A 19,494-nucleotide genomic window follows, 5' to 3' on the forward strand; every position below is an offset into this window, starting at 1 on the left:
CAATGATGCTGGGTAAATACATGCTGTTTATTCATTTGGACCCGTTTGGATTTAAATAGCGCTTAGCCTAGCCGGGCGAGGTAGAGATGATGAACAACTTCCCGGCGTATAAAATGATAAAGGGCAAATAACATGCACGATAAAAAACATTTTATGTCACTCATTTGGTAGAGAGAGAGAGAAGGGGTGAAATAGCATTGGATTTGACACATTAGCTGTAGCAGGCAGCAAAGCTGATTTTCAGCTTCACTATTAAATCAGATGGGACTACAAAGAACGACGCTGCCAGCTTTGCATGGTCCGTTTATGTATTTATCTATTTACATTACCGTGGGAAGCTTTGGTGAGTAGTGCAGTGCATCCTCATCATGCTGGTGGGAATCCCCCTACTAATAACACTAAGCTGTGAAGAAGGCACAGTGATGCCGAAACGTTGGTGGTTTACCCAATAAATTACTGGAAGCTTGTATATAGAGTGTGCAACTCTATTTTTATAGCCTACTGTTATAAGCTTTGAGTCTCACACACACAGTCTATAAAAAACACAGTCTATAAAGAACACACACACCCATTTGTAACAGTTTTGCTTCCTTCCCTCTCCCCAATCTAGTCTTGAACTAGGGAACCTCTGAACACATCGACAGCAGTTACCCTCGAAGCACTGTTACCTATTGCTCCAAAAAAGCCATCTTCATGGTCTCAGAATGAGTAACGTCACCAATTGAAACGCTACCTAGCTAGCCATTTCTCTCTCTATCTTTCTCTCACACACACACACACACACACACACACACACACACACACACACACACACACACACACACACACACACACACACACACACACACACACACACACACACACACACACACACACACACACACACACACACTCTAGCATTGAAATCGTGATGTAGAGCCACCTTGAGAATGTCATCTCAAGGGAGGGGTTCAGTATGAAATACACTCCAGATATGCTGAGTGGTACCACCTCACTATAAAAAGCAGGGGACAGCGCGGCTTATTTGGAAATGGTCTTGGTATGTGGAGTACAGTTGAAGTCGGAAGTTTACATACACCTTAGCCAAATACATTTAAACTCAGTTTTTCACAATTCCTGACATTTAATCCTAGTAAAAATTCCCTGTCTTAGGTCAGTTAGGATCACCACTTTATTTTAAGAATGTGAAATGTCAGAATAATAGTAGAGAGAATGATTAATTTCAGCTTTTACTTCTTTCATCACATTCCCAGTGGGTCAGAAGTTTACATATACTCAATTAGTATTTGGCAGCATTGCCTTTAAATTGTTTAACTTGGGTCAAATGTTTCAGGTAGCCTTCCACAAGCTTCCCACAATAAGTTGGGTGAATTTTGGCCCATTCCTCCTGACAGAGCTGGTGTAACTGAGTCAGGTTTTTTAGGACTCCTTGCTCGCACACAATTTTTCAGTTCTGCCCACACTATGGAAATATGCTTGGAGTCATTGTCCATTTGGAAGACCCATTTGCGACCAAGATAAAATATTAAGATGGGCAAAAGGACACAGACACTGGAGAGAGGAACTCTGCCTAGAAGGCCAGCATCCCAGAGTCGAACTAAAACCACACTCAATGAGATGCACTCAAACAGGAAAACGCTCATCCAGAGGCATTGGCCAGGGACTTTAATGCAGGAAAACTTAAATCAGATTTAGCTAATTTCTATCAGCATGTTTAATGTACTCCACACACAAAGACGCGTACAAAGCTCTCCCTCACCCTCCATTTGACAAATCTGACCATAACTCTATCCTCCTGATTCCTGCTTACAAGCAAAAACTAAAGCAGGAAACACCAGTGACTCGGTCTACAAAAAAAGTGGTCAGATAAAGCAGATGCTAAACTACAGGACTGGAAAATGTTCTGGGATTCTTCAAATTGCATTGAGTACACCACATCAGTCATTGGCTTTATCATCCCCACAGTGACTGTACGTACATACTCCAACCAGAAGCATTGGATTACAGGCAACATTCGCACTGAGCTAAAGGGTAGAGCTGCCGCTTTCAAGGAGCGGGACTCTAACCTGGAAGCTTATAAGAAATCCGGCTATGCCCTCTGACGAACCATCAAACAGGCAAAGCAGGACTAAGATCAAATCGTACTACACCGGCTCCGACGCTCATCGGATGTGGCAGGGCTTGCAAACTATTACAGACTACAAAGGGAAGCACAGCCGAGAGCTGCCCAGTGAGCTAAATAACAGACGAGCTAAATAACTTCTATGCTCGCTTCAAGACAAATAACACTGAAACATGCATGAGAGCATCAGCTGTTCCGGACGACTGTGTGATCCCACTCTCTGCAGCCAATGTGAGTAAGACCTTTAAACAGGCCACTGAGCCAGACAGATTACCAGGACGTGTACTCCGAGCTTGCGCTGACCAACTGGCAAGCATCTTTACTGACATTTTCTACCTCTCCCTGTCCGAGTCTGTAATACCAACATGTTTCAAGCAGACCACCATAGTCCCTGTGCCCAAGAACACTAAGGTAACCTGCCTAAATGACTACCGACCCGTAGCACTCATGTCTGTAGCCATGAAATGCTTTGAAAGGCTGGTCATAGCTCTCATCAACACCATTATCCCAGAAACCCTAGACCCACTCCAATTTGCACACCGCATCAACAGATCCACAGATGATCCACTTCACAGTGCCCTTTCCCACCTGGACAAAAGGAACATCTATGTGAGAATGCTATTCATTGACTACAGCTCAGCGTTCAACACCATAGTGCCCTAAAAACGAATCACTAAGCTAAGGACTTTGGGACAAACACCTCCCTCTGCAACTGGATCCTGGACTTCCTGACGGGCCGTCCCCAGGTTATAAGGATAGGTAACAACACGGGGGCCCCTCAGGGGTGTGTGCTCAGTCACCTCTTGAACTCCCTGTTCACTCATGACTGCACGGCCAGGCACAACTCTAACACCAGCATTAAGTTTGCAGATGATACAATAGTGGTAGGCCTGATCACCGTCAACGATGAGACACCCTATAGGGAAGAGGTCAGAGACCTGACCGTGTGGTGCAAGTACAACAACCTCTCCCTCAATGTGATCAAGACAAAGGAGTTGATTATGGACTACAGGAAAAAGAGGACCGAGCACGCCCCTATTCTCATCGACAGGTTGTAGTGGAGCAGGTTGAGAGCTTCAAGTTCCTTGGCGTCCACATCACCAACAAACTAACATGGTCCAAGCACACCAAGACAGACGTGAAGAGGGCACAACAAAACCTATTCCCCATCAGGAGACTGAAAAGATTTGGCATTGGTCCTCAGATCCATAAAAGGTTCTACAGATGCACCATCGAGAGCATCCTGACTGGTTGCATCACTGCCTGGTATGGCAACTGCTCGGCCTCCTACCGCAAGGCACTACAGAGGGTAGTGCGTGCGGCCTAGTACATCACCGGGCCAAGCTTCCTGCCATCCAGGACCTCTATACCAGGCGGTGTCAGAGGAAGGCCCTAAAAATTGTCAAAGACTCCAGCCACCCTTGTCATAGACTGTTCTCTCTGCTATCGCATAGCAGGCCGATACCGGAGCGCCAAATCTAGGTCCAAGAGGCTTCTAAACAGCTTATACCCCCAAGCTATAAACCTGAACATCTAATCAAATGGCTACCCAGACTATTTGCATTGCCCAACCCCCTTCTACACTGCTGCTACTCTCTGTTATTATCTATGCATAGTCACTTTAATAACTCTACCTACATGTACATAATTACCTCGACACCGGTGCCCCACGCACATTGACACATTAATTACAGGTACCCCATGTATATAGCCCTGCTATTGTTATTTACTGCTCCTATTTAATTATTTGTTATTATTATCTATTACTTTTTTAGGGGTTTTGTTAAAACTGCATTGTTGTTTAAGGGCTTGTTAGTAAGCATTTCACTGTTGTATTCAGCACATATGATAAATAACATTTGATTTGACTTGCTTGGGCCAAGAAACACGAACAATGTACATTAGACCGGTGGGAATCTGTCCAAATGTGCGATTTTGGGTTTCAACCACCGGGTCTCAGTGAGACAGAGTAGGTGAACGGATGACCTCCACATGTGTGGTTCCCACCGTGAAGCATGGAGGTGGTGTGATGGTGTGGGGGTGCTTTGCTGGTCACACTGTCTGTGACACACTTAACCAGCATGGCTACCACAGCATTCTGCAGCGATACGCCATCCCATCTGGTTTGTGCTTAGTGGGACTATCATTTGTTTTTCAACAGGACAATGACCCCAAACACACCTCAGATGACCTAGCCTTCACAATCACCTGACCTCAACCCATTTGAGATGGTTTGGGATGAGTTGGACCGCAGAGTGAAGGAAAGCAGCCAACAGTGTTCAGCATACAGTCGGGAAAAAAAGTATTTAGTCAGCCACCAATTGTGCAAGATCTCCCACTTAAAAAGATGAGAGAGGCCTGCAATTTTCATCATAGGTACACTTCAACTATGACAGACAAAATGAGATCATTGGGAACTCCTTCAAGACTGTTGGAAAAGCATTCCTCATGAAGCTGGTTGAGAGAATGCCAAGAGTATGAGAAGCTGTAATCAAGGTAAAGGGTGGCTACTTTGAACAATCTAAAATATAAAACATATTTTGATTTGTTTAACACTTTTTTGGTTACTACATGTTTCATTTCATAGTTTTGATGTCGTCATTATTAGTCTACAATGTAGAAAATCAAAACAATTAAGAAAATCCCTTGAATGAGTAGGTGTGTCCAAACTTTTCACTGGCACTGTGTGTGTGTGTGTATATATATATATATATATATATATATATATATATATATATATATATATATATATATACATATATATATACATATATATATATATATATATATATATATATATATATATATATATATATATATACATATATATATATATACAGCGCATTCGGAAAGTATTCAGACCCCTTCCCTTCTTCCAAATGTAATTAAGTTAAAGCCTTATTCTAACATTATTTAAAAATATATATAATTCCTCAACAAAACACAATACCCCATAATGACAAAGCAAACACAATATTTAATTGGTCTTGGGGACCTTCAATGCTGCAGAAATTTTTTGGTACCTTTCCCCAGATCTGTGCCTCGACACAATCCTACCTCGGAGCTCTACGGACCCATCCTTTGACCTCATGGCTTGGTTTTTGCTCTGACTTACACTGTCATCTGTGGAACCCTTTATAGACAGGTGTGTGCCTTTTTAAATCATGTGGGAAAAAATGTGGAAAAAGTCAATGGGTCTGAATACTTTCCGAATGCACGGTAAGATACACCTAATAATTGAAAAAAAAGCACACACCATGCTTCCGGTGTGTGTGTGTGCCAGGACTGGGAGGGAGGTGTTAAAACTACAATAATCTAGCTATCAAGGGCAATCAACTAGCAAAGGCAAATTACTGAGATTACTGGTCTAAAAATGTCCTTGGATTTCAAACAATCAATACTGAAACTTTAAGTTTCTTCTTAAGTATAAAAGTTAAAGATGCACTAAGCAGAAATCACTCTGCCATTTCCTGATTGCTAAAATTCTAATAGTTCACCTAATTTCAGTTTGTGTGACAAAACAAGCAAGTAGAGTGTAGAGAATCATTGTACCATCTAAAATGTTGTGAAACATATTTTCCATAACCAAAAATATAGTATTTCCAGCTTGTGTACATAACCGAAAGTAAAAGACGCAAAAATGAAACTTAAGAACGGGAAGCATAGAAATAACACATATAGAACAGATATACCGCTTCTTAGACTTGCTTTCAATGACAGATCTATAATTCACATTTCTATGTGAATTTGGTTGGGTCGCCCAAAAAGCTAGTTTAAGGAAAAAATTGCACTTAAGAAGAAATGTCTTAAGAAGGTTTTGTGAATCGGGCTCTGGTCTTTACAGGTTGAGGGGTCAGGTTGTAATGGTGTTATGGACACCTGAATGGGGCTGAGAGCTGTCTGTGTTGGAGGATAAAGCCAGAGGGCATAGCACCATAGCCTTTCACTCTAGACTCTCTGTGACAAGTCCAAATCACTGGGGATAAGCTCTCGACTCTTGTACAAGGGACACAAGTTGTTTCTTCATGCAAGGGCTGCAATATTGTTAGTGTGAGAGAGAAAGCTAGAGGTCCCCGTCTCTGTCTGTGTGAGACTTAGGTTTTTATTTCCCAGGGCATACAGGGTCACTAATAAGGACGTGTTTATGCAGAATGTGGCAGAGTTTGTATTTTTTCTCTCTTTCTACACCCTCTTGCCTATTCGCTCTGTTTTCAATTATTTACAGTTTTTGAAAAAATAGAAAAATAAGTAGTCAAGCTTTTGGACATTCCTGATTTCGTGCTGCAGCACTTTCCTCTGAAACATCATGCATATTTAAAGTTAATAAAGCATATTCCTTACCTTTTATCCAGGCTTTTTAATGTGAGATACAGAGAAAGGAACATCAGAGAAGCATGCAGATAGATCTCTGTGTGTCCCTGGGTTCATCAATGCAGTAACAGCCACTCTGGTCCCACAGAAGAGCTGCAGCCATCACCACCACAGTAATCATTATTGTAAAAAAGGCAAATTACAACAAATATTTGTATCAATAATTTGACAACCGCTGCATACCTACAGGTAACTGCCAAAATAAAGGAAACACTTGAGTAAATGAGGGATACAAAGTATCATGAAAGCAGGTGCTTCCACACAGGATGTGCATCACTCGCCATCGGCGCCATCGCATGAAAAACACTCACACATACAAAACACATATACACATGCATATTGACGCCCCATACACACACACTTTCACACTCTCCACATACGCTGCTGCTACTCTGGTAATTATCTATCCTGATTGCCTAGTCACTTTTGCCCCTACCTACATAGTACCCCAACTACCTCGTACCCCTGCACATTGACTCGGTACCGGTACTCCTTGTATATAGCTTCGTTATTGTTATTTTGTGTTAATATTTTAAATTTTTATTTGCAAATGTTCTTACATTTTAGCTGCATTGTTGAGAAAGGGCTCGGAAGTAGGCATTTCACGCTAACGTCTACTCCTGTTGTATTCGGCGCATGTGAGAAATACATTTTAATTTGATTTGTAGTTCCTGAGTTAATTAAGTTAATTAACATCCCATCATGCTTAAAGTCAAGTATAACCATGCCCAGTTGCCCCAAATTCTGGCTACCATGCCTAGAAGAGATCTTAGTGACTTTGAAAGAGGGGTCTCATATGAGCATAGTGGGTTTAAAGGGTGTGTGTGTGTGTCTGTGTCTCAGTCACCAGATCTCAACCCAACTGAACACATGGGAGATTCTGGAGTAATGGTGTGAAAGAATGGTGTCGCATCCCTCCAATAGAGTTCCAAACACTTGTAGAATCTATGCCAAGGTGCATTGAAGCTGTTCTGGCGGCTCATGGGGGCCCTATTAAATGCTCTATTAAAAGAAAAAAATCCACCCAAAACCACTCTTTCCTTTACTTTACAAAAAATATACAAATATGTGAGAACAATATTTTTTGTGAACAAAATTTTCATTTTAGCGTTAAAATAATGTTGGTAGCAACATGGACAATTGTATTGGAAATCTGTTGCAGCTCAAGTCGACTACTAAATCCACAATGCAATGAATGCTCTCTCTGTGGCCTGGCTGATCAGCTAGCTGGCTAGGTAGCTAAATCAAATCCAAATAAAATGTTATTGGTCACATACACATGGTTAGCAGATGTTACTGTGAGTGTAGTGAAATGCTTATGCTTCTAGATCCAACAGTGCAGCAGTATCTAACAGATAATATCTAACAAGTCCACAACAAAACCTAATATCTAATAACATCCACAACAAAACTTAATACACACAATCTAGTAAAGGAATGGGATAAGAATATATAAGTATAAAATATATGAATGAGCAGTGACAGAGTGGCTAAGATGCAATAGATAGTAAAGAATAGATAGTGAAGGATACAGTATACAGTATATACATATGAGATGAGTAATGCGAGATATGTAAACATTCTTAAAGTGCCATTATTAAAGTGACTAGTGTACCATTTATTAAAGTGGCCAATGATATCAAGTCTGTAGGTAGGCAGCCACCACCTGCACAGAGAGGTGGCTGCCTACCTACAGACTTGATATCATTGGCCCCTTTCCTTTACTAGATTGTGTGTATTAGGTTTTGTTGTGGATTTTAGTAGATATTAGGTTTTGTTGTGGACTTGTTAGATATTATCTGTTAGATACTGCTGTTTAACAATGTGATGGCCTTGAGATAGAAGCTGTTTTTCAATCTCTCTGTCCCAGCTCTCTGGATGGAATGGGATGAACAGGCAGTGGCTCCGGTGGTTATTGTCCTTGATTATCTTTTTTGCTTTCCTGTGACATTGGGTGTTGTAGGTGTCCTGGAGGGCAAGTAGTTTGCCCCCGGTGATGCGTAGGACAGACCGCAACACCCTCTGGAGTGCCCTGCGGATGTGGGAGATGCAGTTGCCGTACCGGGCGGTAAAGCCCGACAGGATGCTCTCAATTGTGCACCTGTAAAAGTTATTTAGGGTTTTCGGTGACAAGACACATTTTTTCAGCCTCCTGAGGCTGAAGAGGCTGTTGCGCCTTCTTCACCACACTGTCTGTGCGCGTAGACCATTTGAGTTTGTCGGTGATATGTACACTGAGGAACTTAAAACTTTCCACCTTCTCCACTGCTGTCCCATCGATGTGGATAGGGGGGTGCTCCCTTTGTTGACTTCCACGATCATCTCTTTTGTTTTGCTGACATTGAGTGAGAGGTTATTTTCCCGACACCACACTCCGAGGGCCCTCACCTCCTCCCTGTAGGCCGTCTCATCAATGTTGGTAATCAAGTCTACTACTGTTGTGTCGTCTGTAAACTTGATAATTGAGTTGGAGGCATGCATGCCCATGCAGTCGTCGGTGAACAGGGAGTACAGGAGGGGGCTGAGAACGCACCCTTGTGGGACCCCAGTGTTGAGGATGTTGAGATGTTGTTTCCTACCTTCACCACCTGGGGGTGGCCAGTCAGGAAGTCCAGGACCCAGTTGCACAGGGTGGGTCCGCATGGTGCGTTCTGGGCGATTCTGGGACAAGGAGCATTCTCCTTCAAGGAGTGAATGGGAGTCTATTGGGCGCTAGCTCAAAAACTAAACATTAGCAACAACAAGAAGCACAACATTGCAGATATTTTCCTAGATGTGAGATAATTAACTTGCTAACTGTAGTATCGTATAGCTTTGGAATCATAATATCACGTACTTTCGAGGAAAATAGGCACATTCCTCGACATATACACTGACTTTGACAAGGGATTGTGTGAGGACTACCTTAGCAACGGCGTGAAGCAGCATGACAACGTGACCGCGATTTGTCAACAGTCTGCTGGGTGGAGCGTTATTCGTTCCTTCATTCATTGGATTCCTATCTCCTTTCTATAATATCTCTGGCAACGGCACCATGCAATGCACCCTGGACAAAAAAGGCAGACAAATAGTCCAAATGTGCTAGACCCTCCATTAAATGACCAATATCTCGAGGTAGGAATATCGCAAAAAATATGATCAATGGCTCATTCGAGAGAAGACATCCTCCCGAGTTATGACATCGGACAGTATTGAAATCTGATATATATGATATACATTTTTGCTATCTAAAGGTCGTATTCCTATTAACTTCCAGTGGAGTGAGTGCCTTTAACACAGTGCTACGTCAAACCGGACGGATTTCTGCCTGCTTGAACACCAATAACTCAGATACACATGAACACATGAAATTACCCAGGGAATCGATAGAACATCACTCAGAGATGCACAAAACATTATACAATTCATTATAAAACTCATTTAAGGAACTTTATGTTGGTGTTTACTTTATTTAGTCAGTTACCTGTAGGTCTCTACAGATAGCCTCACAGTTTATCATTCAGCTCTTTGAAAGTCGAGTCTGGTTGCCATAGACCAAGGGAGGCCAAACATATAATGTGTGAGAGAGACATAATCATATACAGTAGGGCCCCAGCAGGACAATGGGGATATCACAGACCAAAAACAACTGACAGTGTCCAATCCACAGACATTCAACAACTTGACACATTTGTCACTTTCGTTTGTACCCATTCCTTCTTATTGTCTGATGGCTGCGTGTGTTCTCATCTGTTGTTCATCATCTAGTGTGTGTGTGTGCTAGTGTGTATCCGTGTGTCTCTAACTGTGTGTTCTCATCTGCTGTGTATTGTCTCCTGCCTGACAGTAAGACTCAAATGAGGGGACAGCCTGGCTCGCCTAATATTGTTTTGTCAGGTTATTGTGTGTGTGTGTGTGTGTAAGTGCACTGGTCAAACAGGGCCATCTCCACTGTGAACAAAAGGCTAGTAGTGGATTTGGTGGGAAGCTTCAGTGGGATGGCCATAAATCACTAGACGAGCTGCTGGATTCTGACAGGCTTGTACAGCTTTATCTGAGGCACAGCTCTCGGCCTGTCTAGAGTTTATGCATATCCGCTGGATATCCCACCTCTCAAACAGGGGGCTAGCTGCTGCATCTCTTCTCAAGGCCTTGCGTTTCTTCAGCGTTGCTTAATTGATTCTACTGGGGTAGAGGGGAAAAAATAAATATATCTCTCATCGTTTATTTACGGACCCTTTGATGTGTGATATTTAAAAAGGGTTAATATGTATAGGGTTAGACTCTCAGGTGATTTTAACATTTCACTGACCAAAAAATAAAAACATGAAGTTGTAGAGGAGGGAGTTCTTCAGAAGTGTGTTGTGGAAGCTCGCATACCAGCACATGAAAAAACGACAGAATAAAATAACATAAAATAAAAACTTTCATGGGAACTTATTCACTTTTCAGGGTTGACCGACGCTACTACTGTATATTCACCTGTAGTTGTTTTTGTGTGTCTATTTCCTTACCAATCCAATGCTTGAAGCAATTACTTATTACTGTTAATGGCAATACCTGACTACAACGTTAAGATGAAAGTTCAGAGGGTTAGGATACAACATCAGATAGCTCCATTTCCTGCCAGACCTAGATCAATATCTCTCTGCATTTCTTCCCTCCATCTCAGCTCTCGTGTGTGTGTGTGTGTGTGCATGAACACTCCTCTACATACACCTCTTCGTGGACATGTGTGTGTGAGGGGTGCTGGTGGTGGAGTAGCCAGCCAGCTAGCCAGGAGCAAGACCAGGGGAGCCAGTGAGGCATGAGTGGAGTGGGTCTCCATGCAGTCCTAGGCAGCTCCGAGCAGCTCCACAGCACCCAGCATATTCATAAATCAGCCCTTTCAGCAGCTGTCAGAGGCTCCATAATGAGGGTCATTATTCAGGCAGGGTGTCAAAGCTACTATCAGAGGGACCGTCCCTGGAAATCACACTCACTCTGCTCCTTGTTAAATAAACAGTGCAGTATACAAAATGGCAAACAAGCCGAGGGTCAATCTGATACAGTGCAAGGGCACACTAGGCCTCCAGAGTAATTTACCCTCAGGGAATACCCCATGGCTGGGGAGATGGATTGTATTTGGCCCTCAAAAAAGATTAATGGAAATCAAAGACAAAAAGGAACAGAGAGAAGCAGAGAGAGAGAGAGAAAGAGACAGACTAACTGATAAAAATAAAGAGCGTTGTTGAGGATAGAAGGGGGCTTTGGCCTGATGGAATTATTGTACTATATGTACATTACAATAATAGTATATGAACAAAATTGTATAGAATTCAATAAATAACAATCTGTCTACTTACAGTAAGAGATGAGAGAAATCTACATGAGATTAACTTTTGTTCTGGGATATTTAATTCAAAACCGGACTGAAATCCAATATCGTCAGATACTGTCTGTAGGCCTACAATACTGAGAAATGACAAAGTGACACCAAACTTTGGCCCTAACCTCAAACACTAGCTGATGTAATGGTCTAATAATATCAGTGTCTGAATATACCTGATCAAATATTCATCCTTTTATTGCTTTGATAATATCCGACAAGGACCTCACAAGCTGTTTTATTAATTTTGGGTGATGGTGGAGTGGTATGGTGTGTAAAGGAAAGGCACGTGTTAGAAGGCAGACAGATAGATCACTACCATGGGCATGGTACACTGGATGTGGGGGCACACTGGGCTTTAGCTATAGGCCCTTTGAAAATGAACAGAACTTAAAACTTGAAATGTCTCTAATATATAATAATGATATAATTTCCAACAGCCATTAGGCTGTACAATGGATAGTCTATTGGACTCCAGAGTGTTCGGTATATTTCACTTTCACTGTAAATATGTAGCCCATTGCACTTTTAAATGCGTTTGATTGTGTATTATTCTGTTTTTATGTACTCTGTCTTTTTAAGCACATTACCAAATTAATTTCCCCCTGGAGGGATAATAAAGTTCTAATCTTTATATATATATTACGATCTAATCTTTATACATTTGCCATATCTTTAGTTTGTGCATCTGATCGCAGAGGGAATTGTACCCTCAATCTTGATTTTTCTAGGGGCGCAATCTTACCAACTGAGACACAGGACCCTACCCACAGATCAGTGAAAACAGGGTAGTAACTACTATATTAAGAGGTCTAGTACAGGCTTAATTCAATCTAGTACAGGCTTAATTGAATAAACAATAAAGACAAAATGCAATATGATACTTTATTAAAGGGGAATGGCCTCGTCTCCGAGGGAAGATCCTCAGAGCCAGATGACGTGATGGCAGGTAGCCCTATGTGGGGCCGCTGGCATCGAAACACCCCACTGGTTGGAAAGGAGTTCCAGTGATGGGCCTTAAAGTTATTTTAGCTGGTGGTGGTGAGGCGGTGGATGGTTGTCGAAAACTATTGCTGAAAAACAGCAAGTGAGAGAATGAGGTTAAGTTGACATGTAAATACATCCCAAGATGTATGTCCATTTGTTGAGAGAGAGGAAGATGATAATTACAAGAACGAGCCCATAGGTTAAACAGCAAGCGTGAGGAATGTGCATTATTGTCTACAAGGTAAATAGTTGAATGACATTCCACACATGGCTATTAGGAAAGAAGAAAAAAGATGCTAAGCAGATGATAATACGTTTGTATTCATTCCCACTATGCCCGTAGAATAAGAAACAAAAGTGCATTTTGTTATGCTGCTTGATTAAGTTAAACAAGCATTAAGGCCAATTTTACTGATTGAACTTGCCTTAACTACATCCCATATCTTTGTCTCATATCTCTCTATGACCTGACATACCTGCCAAATACCTGCTTCAGGCTGTCCCAGTTCACCTAAATACTTTCACTTGAACATGCAAGTCCATGTGTTATAGAAGGGGGGGGGGGGGGGGGGGGTACGGTTTGGGGCTATAGGCCTAGTACAGGACACATGAGAGAAATGCAATATACATACCTCAAAAGTAGTGATGTACCCCAATATTGATAAGTCACAAGCGGATTCTCATCTAAGATTAAGGTACAGTATCATGGTCACACTGGGAACGTTCAAGGACAAAACATGTCCCGAGGAAGGGAAACAAGGATGTTCCACCTCTCCTTTATTTTCTGGTTAACCAAACAGCTAGGAGTACTTTCTCTCTTCCCACCATTGATTTTCATCTCACCTACCTGAAGGCAACAGATTAATCTTTTACAACTGAGTTTTCGACAGCCGCTCACGCTGGGCGAGACGCTCCTGAGCACCATGCAGCTTATGCACAACGCCAATTAATGATTTTGTCATTTCAACAGTGGGTGGGTGGCGCCGTGCTGTATATTCGTCAAAGTACTTTTGAGGCATAACTGCGACTCGTAATTTGCCCCATCTGTTTTAGTGGGAGAGAGAGGAGAGAAAAGAGATGGAGGAGAAAAAAAAGAGAGAGACCGAAGCCCGGGCAGCAATGCATAACGTTTGGTTTGTGTGACTAGTGATGCCGCCATGTCTTGAGGACATTGAAGAGGGAACATATGTTGTCGTCGGAGCCCCGCGGGCTGACATTGAAGATGAGGAAAGACAGTACTTCAAGGCAAATGTTGTCCCTGAAGAAACACTGCCACAACCTATATGGCTCAGAGTATTGACATGTCTCCTGTGGACCACAGAACTGTTACATTGAGATTTACACATAGTAGTAATGGGCAGCTAGGTCCCCTTGACTGTTCAGGGAAGAAGGACAAAAGTCCCCCAAAACTGGATCACTCAACAGGATTAGCCTGGAGGAAAGCTGCATAATCAGAAGCATTGCTACTGTAGTGTCCCAGACTGGGAATGCAGGGAAGACATTACTGGGAATGCATGTAAATGCAGGGGTGACAGGAGAGTCTTACAGTAGGCCCCACATACTGTACCGTAGTGTAGTATATTTACAGGATATTTAACTCCTTACACTTGTGGGAATTGGCCTATATGGATGAGGCTAAATTGAAAGGTTTCTTACAGAAGAAATATGAAATACATAATCATGGTAGCAATTGAAAGCAAAAAGTTTGGAGATAATAGGGAAATTATGAGACCAAAGGTGAGTACACAACAGTTCACTTGACACAAGACAACTTTACAATGTTGATTTTGTGCATTTTACATGTACTGTACTTTTACCCCATTTGTTGATAACGAAATCTGAAAAAATTCCTAAAAATGCGGGGTAAGTGCAAAGTAAGACAACAAAATTACAAGGATTCGAGTGAGAGGACTAACTGGTGGCTCCAAGTGGCCACACACCTCTCCGAAGTGTGCAGAGTTCCTAAGCAATTTCAATGCACTTTTATGACTCAAAGAAGAGTTTGCATAAGACTATGCATAAGGTACTGTTTCTTTAGCTCTCCTAGCTCCTAGCTGTGCTGTTGAGGAACTAAAGCAAGCCCGCTTGTAGTTGTTTCATTTGTTACACAATCCTGCATCCCCACCATCCCACAATTACGGTTGTTGTTTATGCAATCCAAAAACGGTTGAATATAAATCGCAATCTGGGTCAGGTGGCCATCAGTTGAAAGCTTGTTCTATTGCCAACATGACGAGCTAAGTTATAAAATATGATCTTATAGAGTTGCACTTCACAAGGCATTTCAGGAAACAGATCATAATTTGTGTGCGCATACAGTAGAAACGAGTCATGAGCGCATTCAGGTGCAAGTGCCGCGGCAAATTTTCTTCACAATAAACAAACATAGTGTAGGCTCATTCTGTTCAGACATATACAATGTATATCAAATCAAATCAAATTTTATTAGTCACATGCACCGATTACAACAGGTGTAGACCTTAGTGAAATGCTTACTTACAAGCTCCTAACCAACAATGCAGTTTAAAAAATCAGAATAAGAAATAAAAGGAACAAGTAATTAAAGAGCAGCAGTAAAATAACAATAGAGAGACTATATACAGGGGGTATATAGTCAATGTCCGGGGGCACCGGTTAGTCGAGGTAATTGAGATAACATGTACATGTAGGTAGAATTATTAAAGTGACTATGCATAGATAATAACAGAGAGGAGCAGCGGCGTAAAAGAGGGGGTGGGGCGGGCAATGCAAATAGTCTGGGTAGCCAATTGATTAGATGTTCAGGAGTCTTATGGCTTGGAGGTAGAAGCTGTTAAGAATCCTCTTGGACCTAGACTTGGTGGTCCGGTACCGCTTGCCGTGCGGTAGCAGAGAGAACAGTCTATGGCAAGGGTGGCTGGAGTCTTTGACACTTTTTAGGGCCTTCCTCTGACACCGCCTGGTATAGAGGTCCTGGATGGCAGGAAGCTTGGCCCCGGTGATGCACTGGGCTGTACGCACTACCCTCTGTAGTGCCTTGCGGTAGGAGGCCGAGCAGTTGCCATATAAGACAGTAATGCAATGTTCTCGATGGTGCAGCTGTAGAACCTTTTGAGGATCTGAGGACCCATGCCAAATCTTTTCAGTCTCCTGAATAGGTTTGTTGTGCCCTCTTCATGACTGTCTTGGTGTGCTTGGGCCATGTTAGTTTGTTGGTGATGTGAACACCAAGGAACTTAAAGCTCTCAACCTGCTCCACAAAAGCCCAGTCGATTAAATGTTTCAGTGTTATTTGCCTCGAACTGAACATAGAAGTCATTTAGCTCGTCTGGTAGGCTCGTGCCACTGGGCAGCTCTCGGCTGAGCTTCCCTTTGTAGTCTGTAATAGTTTGCAAGTCCTGCCACATCCGACGAGCTTTGGTGCCGTTGTAGTACGATTCAATCTTAGTCCTATATTGACACGTTGCCTGTTTGACGATTCGTCGGAGGGCATAGCGGGATTCTTATAAGCTCCCGGGTAATTTCCCGCTCCTTGAAAGTGGCAGCTCTAACTTTTAGCTCAGTGCGGATGTTGCCTGTAATCCATGGCTTCTGGTTGGGGTATGTACGTACGATCACTGTGGGGATGATGTCCTCGATGCACTTATTGATGAAGCCAATGACTGTTGTGGTGTACTCCTCAATGCCATCGGAAGAATCCTGGAACATATTCCAGTCTGTGCTAGCAAAACAGTCCTGTAGTTTAGTATCTGCTTCATCTAACCAATTTTTTATTGACCGAGTCACTGGTGCTTCCTGCTTTAATTTAACATGCTGATAGAAATTTGGTAAAACAAATTTAAGTTTTCCTGTATTAAAGTCCCCAGCCACTAGGAGCGCCACCTTTGGATGAGCGTTTTCCTGTTTGCTTATGGCGGAATACAGCTTATTGAGTGCGGTCTTAGTGCCAGCATCGGTATGTGGTGGTATGTAGACAGCTACGAAAAATACAGATTAAAATGCTCTAGGTAGATAGTGTGGTCTACAGTTTATCATGAGATACTCTATCTCAGGCGAGCAAAACCTCGAGACTTCCTTAGATATCATGCACCAGCTGTTGTTTACAAATATACATAGTCCGCGCTGTTCTATCCTGTCGATACAGCGTATAATCAGTCAGCTGTATGTTGATAATGTCGTCGTTCAGCCACGTCTCCGTGAAGCATAAGATATTACAGTTTTTAATGTCCCGCTGGTAGTTTAATCTTCCTCTTAGGTCGTTGATTTTATTATTTTATTATTTATTATTATTGCATGTTAGCTAGTAGACTGGAAGGCAGTGAGGGTTTATTCGATTGCCTACAAATTCTCAGAAGGCAGCACGACCTCCGTCCTCTTTTTCTCCGTCTTCTCTTCATGCAAATGACGGCGATTTGGGCCTGTTCCCAGGAAAGCAGTACGTCCTTCATTTCGGGCTCATTCAAAAAAAAGCTTCTGTCCAGAAGTTATTTTTGGTCATAAGAGACGGTAGCAGCAACATTATGTACAGAATACGTTTTTAAAAAATAAGTTAAATAAGTTACAAACGACGCAAAAAAAAACTAACAAAAAAACACATTTGTTAGGAGCACGTAAAACATCAGCCATCTTCTTTAGTGACATGATACATGAGTTTTATGATTTGGACATGTGAAGTGCACATTTGGACTAACATGTGTTTTGCTTGCTTGTGTTTTGCTCCTCAATGTCTCATCTTTCAAAATACATTGAGTCATCTTAAATTTACAGCATTTCCCTCACTCAGACAACAAAAAAGTTACCCAATTACCGGGAGGGATGAGGGGAGTTCTTGTCATGCGCGGTGCTCAAGTTCAGGATGTCTGTCAGTCAAAACTCGTACAGCGCTGTGAAGCACAGAGCCAGAGCTCTGACGTCATGTATAGCATGTTACTGTACAGCCACTACATTCCATTTTAGGCGCTTATTAGTGCCCAAACCTACTATTTTCAACCCATTAATATATGCCATTTAAGAGACACATTTGTCCAATGCAACTTAATCATGCATGCATCCATATTTTATTTATTTTTATATATAACAAATTCAGACATCATCATCATTAATTACATCTTTAAATTACAATTTGAATCCTCAAAGTGAAAAGCTACTGTAAAGGTAACTGTTTCAGACAATGGAATAGTATGGAAACTGTAACCTTGAAATATCATCAACGTGTTGGCGTCTCACTATAAAGCCCTCATAATTGACCCTGGTTAATAATGATATCATTGAGATGTTTATCAGAGCCCAGCCATAGGGCCTTCATTACATCTCTGTAGCAGAGGGTTAGAGAGGAGCTCCCTACTCAGCCCTGTTTGGACACATGATGAATGAGCCTGAGACAGACTGCTGCCATTGGAGACTGGAGAGCAGAGAGAGCTAGAGGATGATGAATAATGGCTCTGTAGTCTCTTTCCCCACAGGAAGCTCCTATTCCAGTACAAAGGGAGAGAGTTGACAACACAGAACCAAACCTATCGACAACCAGTGACAGAACCATGCCTTTCTATCCACAGCCAGGGACAGACAGAGGTAAACATCACCTGCTTTAGACAAGACTCAAAGTTTCCCAAACCACCTTAGTTGTGCAATGAGCGAAACTGCATCATAAAAGTCAAACTCTTTCTCCCTCTCCGTCTCTCTCTCTCTCCGTCTCATTTTCTGAATAAGGATAAAAACTCTCGGCGGAAAGACAAGCGCTCCACAAGGATGCTGAAAAATTAAGGCTTTCAGTGAGAAACGCAGAGAAAAAAACAAAAGGCACGTTTGCAAATTAACTTTGACTGCTCAACAAGGAGTGCGTGTTGACAAGGGAGAGCACTGATCTGATTTACTGACATAGGCAAAGGGAGAGAGACAAAACAAATTTAATAATCTTTTCCATCAAGAGGAAATCTTAGCCCTTTTCCTCCACAAAGACCCCCCTGGCTTAAATCAATTGCAAACAAAGCTGATTCTGCAGCAGCGATCGAGAGAAACAGGAGGGAATAAACAGTAGCTTTCAATTGAATTCAGCGCTGGGCTCGGGGAAAGCAAAACTTTCATCCATCACTTTCATGTTGCTCAGAAGGCAGCAGTAACTGAACACACACCTGGAGTGACACCGACTGTAGTACATTTTTCCACCTGCAATACACTTGACATCTCCTTATGTATTTATGATCACGTTTCACCTTTCGTTGCCTACTGTTCATCTACGATTCTGAAGTGTTGCTCATGCAAGCGAGTGAGGAATGAGAGTGAAAGAGAGGAGGGAGAACCCTTGAGGGTTATTTACTTTCTCAATCTCAATCACAACCTGTCTCTAATCATCAGGCCCTCAGCAAATAAATTCAGTACAACACAGCCACTACAACAGGAGCTGTCGAGCCACACTGGGGCTGCCTACCACAACAAGAGAATTCCTTTTCTAGTCTTTCAGGAACAGTGTTCATCAACCCTGGTCATGGAGACCCACATTTTTGCTCTAGCCCAGAACTAACACCAGATTGAATTAATCAAGAGCTGGTAAGTTGATGAGTCCCCTAAAATGTGGCAACACTATAGTCTACCAGGACGTGGGATTCTGTAACGAACAGTATTATGCCAGTCTGCCTATTGTGCCCTGCTGAGTGAGTCAGACAGGACATGAATATGCCACCAGTGATGA

This window comes from Oncorhynchus mykiss, chromosome 21 (assembly GCF_013265735.2).
Source record: "Oncorhynchus mykiss isolate Arlee chromosome 21, USDA_OmykA_1.1, whole genome shotgun sequence".
In the NCBI taxonomy this organism is placed as follows: domain Eukaryota; kingdom Metazoa; phylum Chordata; class Actinopteri; order Salmoniformes; family Salmonidae; genus Oncorhynchus; species Oncorhynchus mykiss.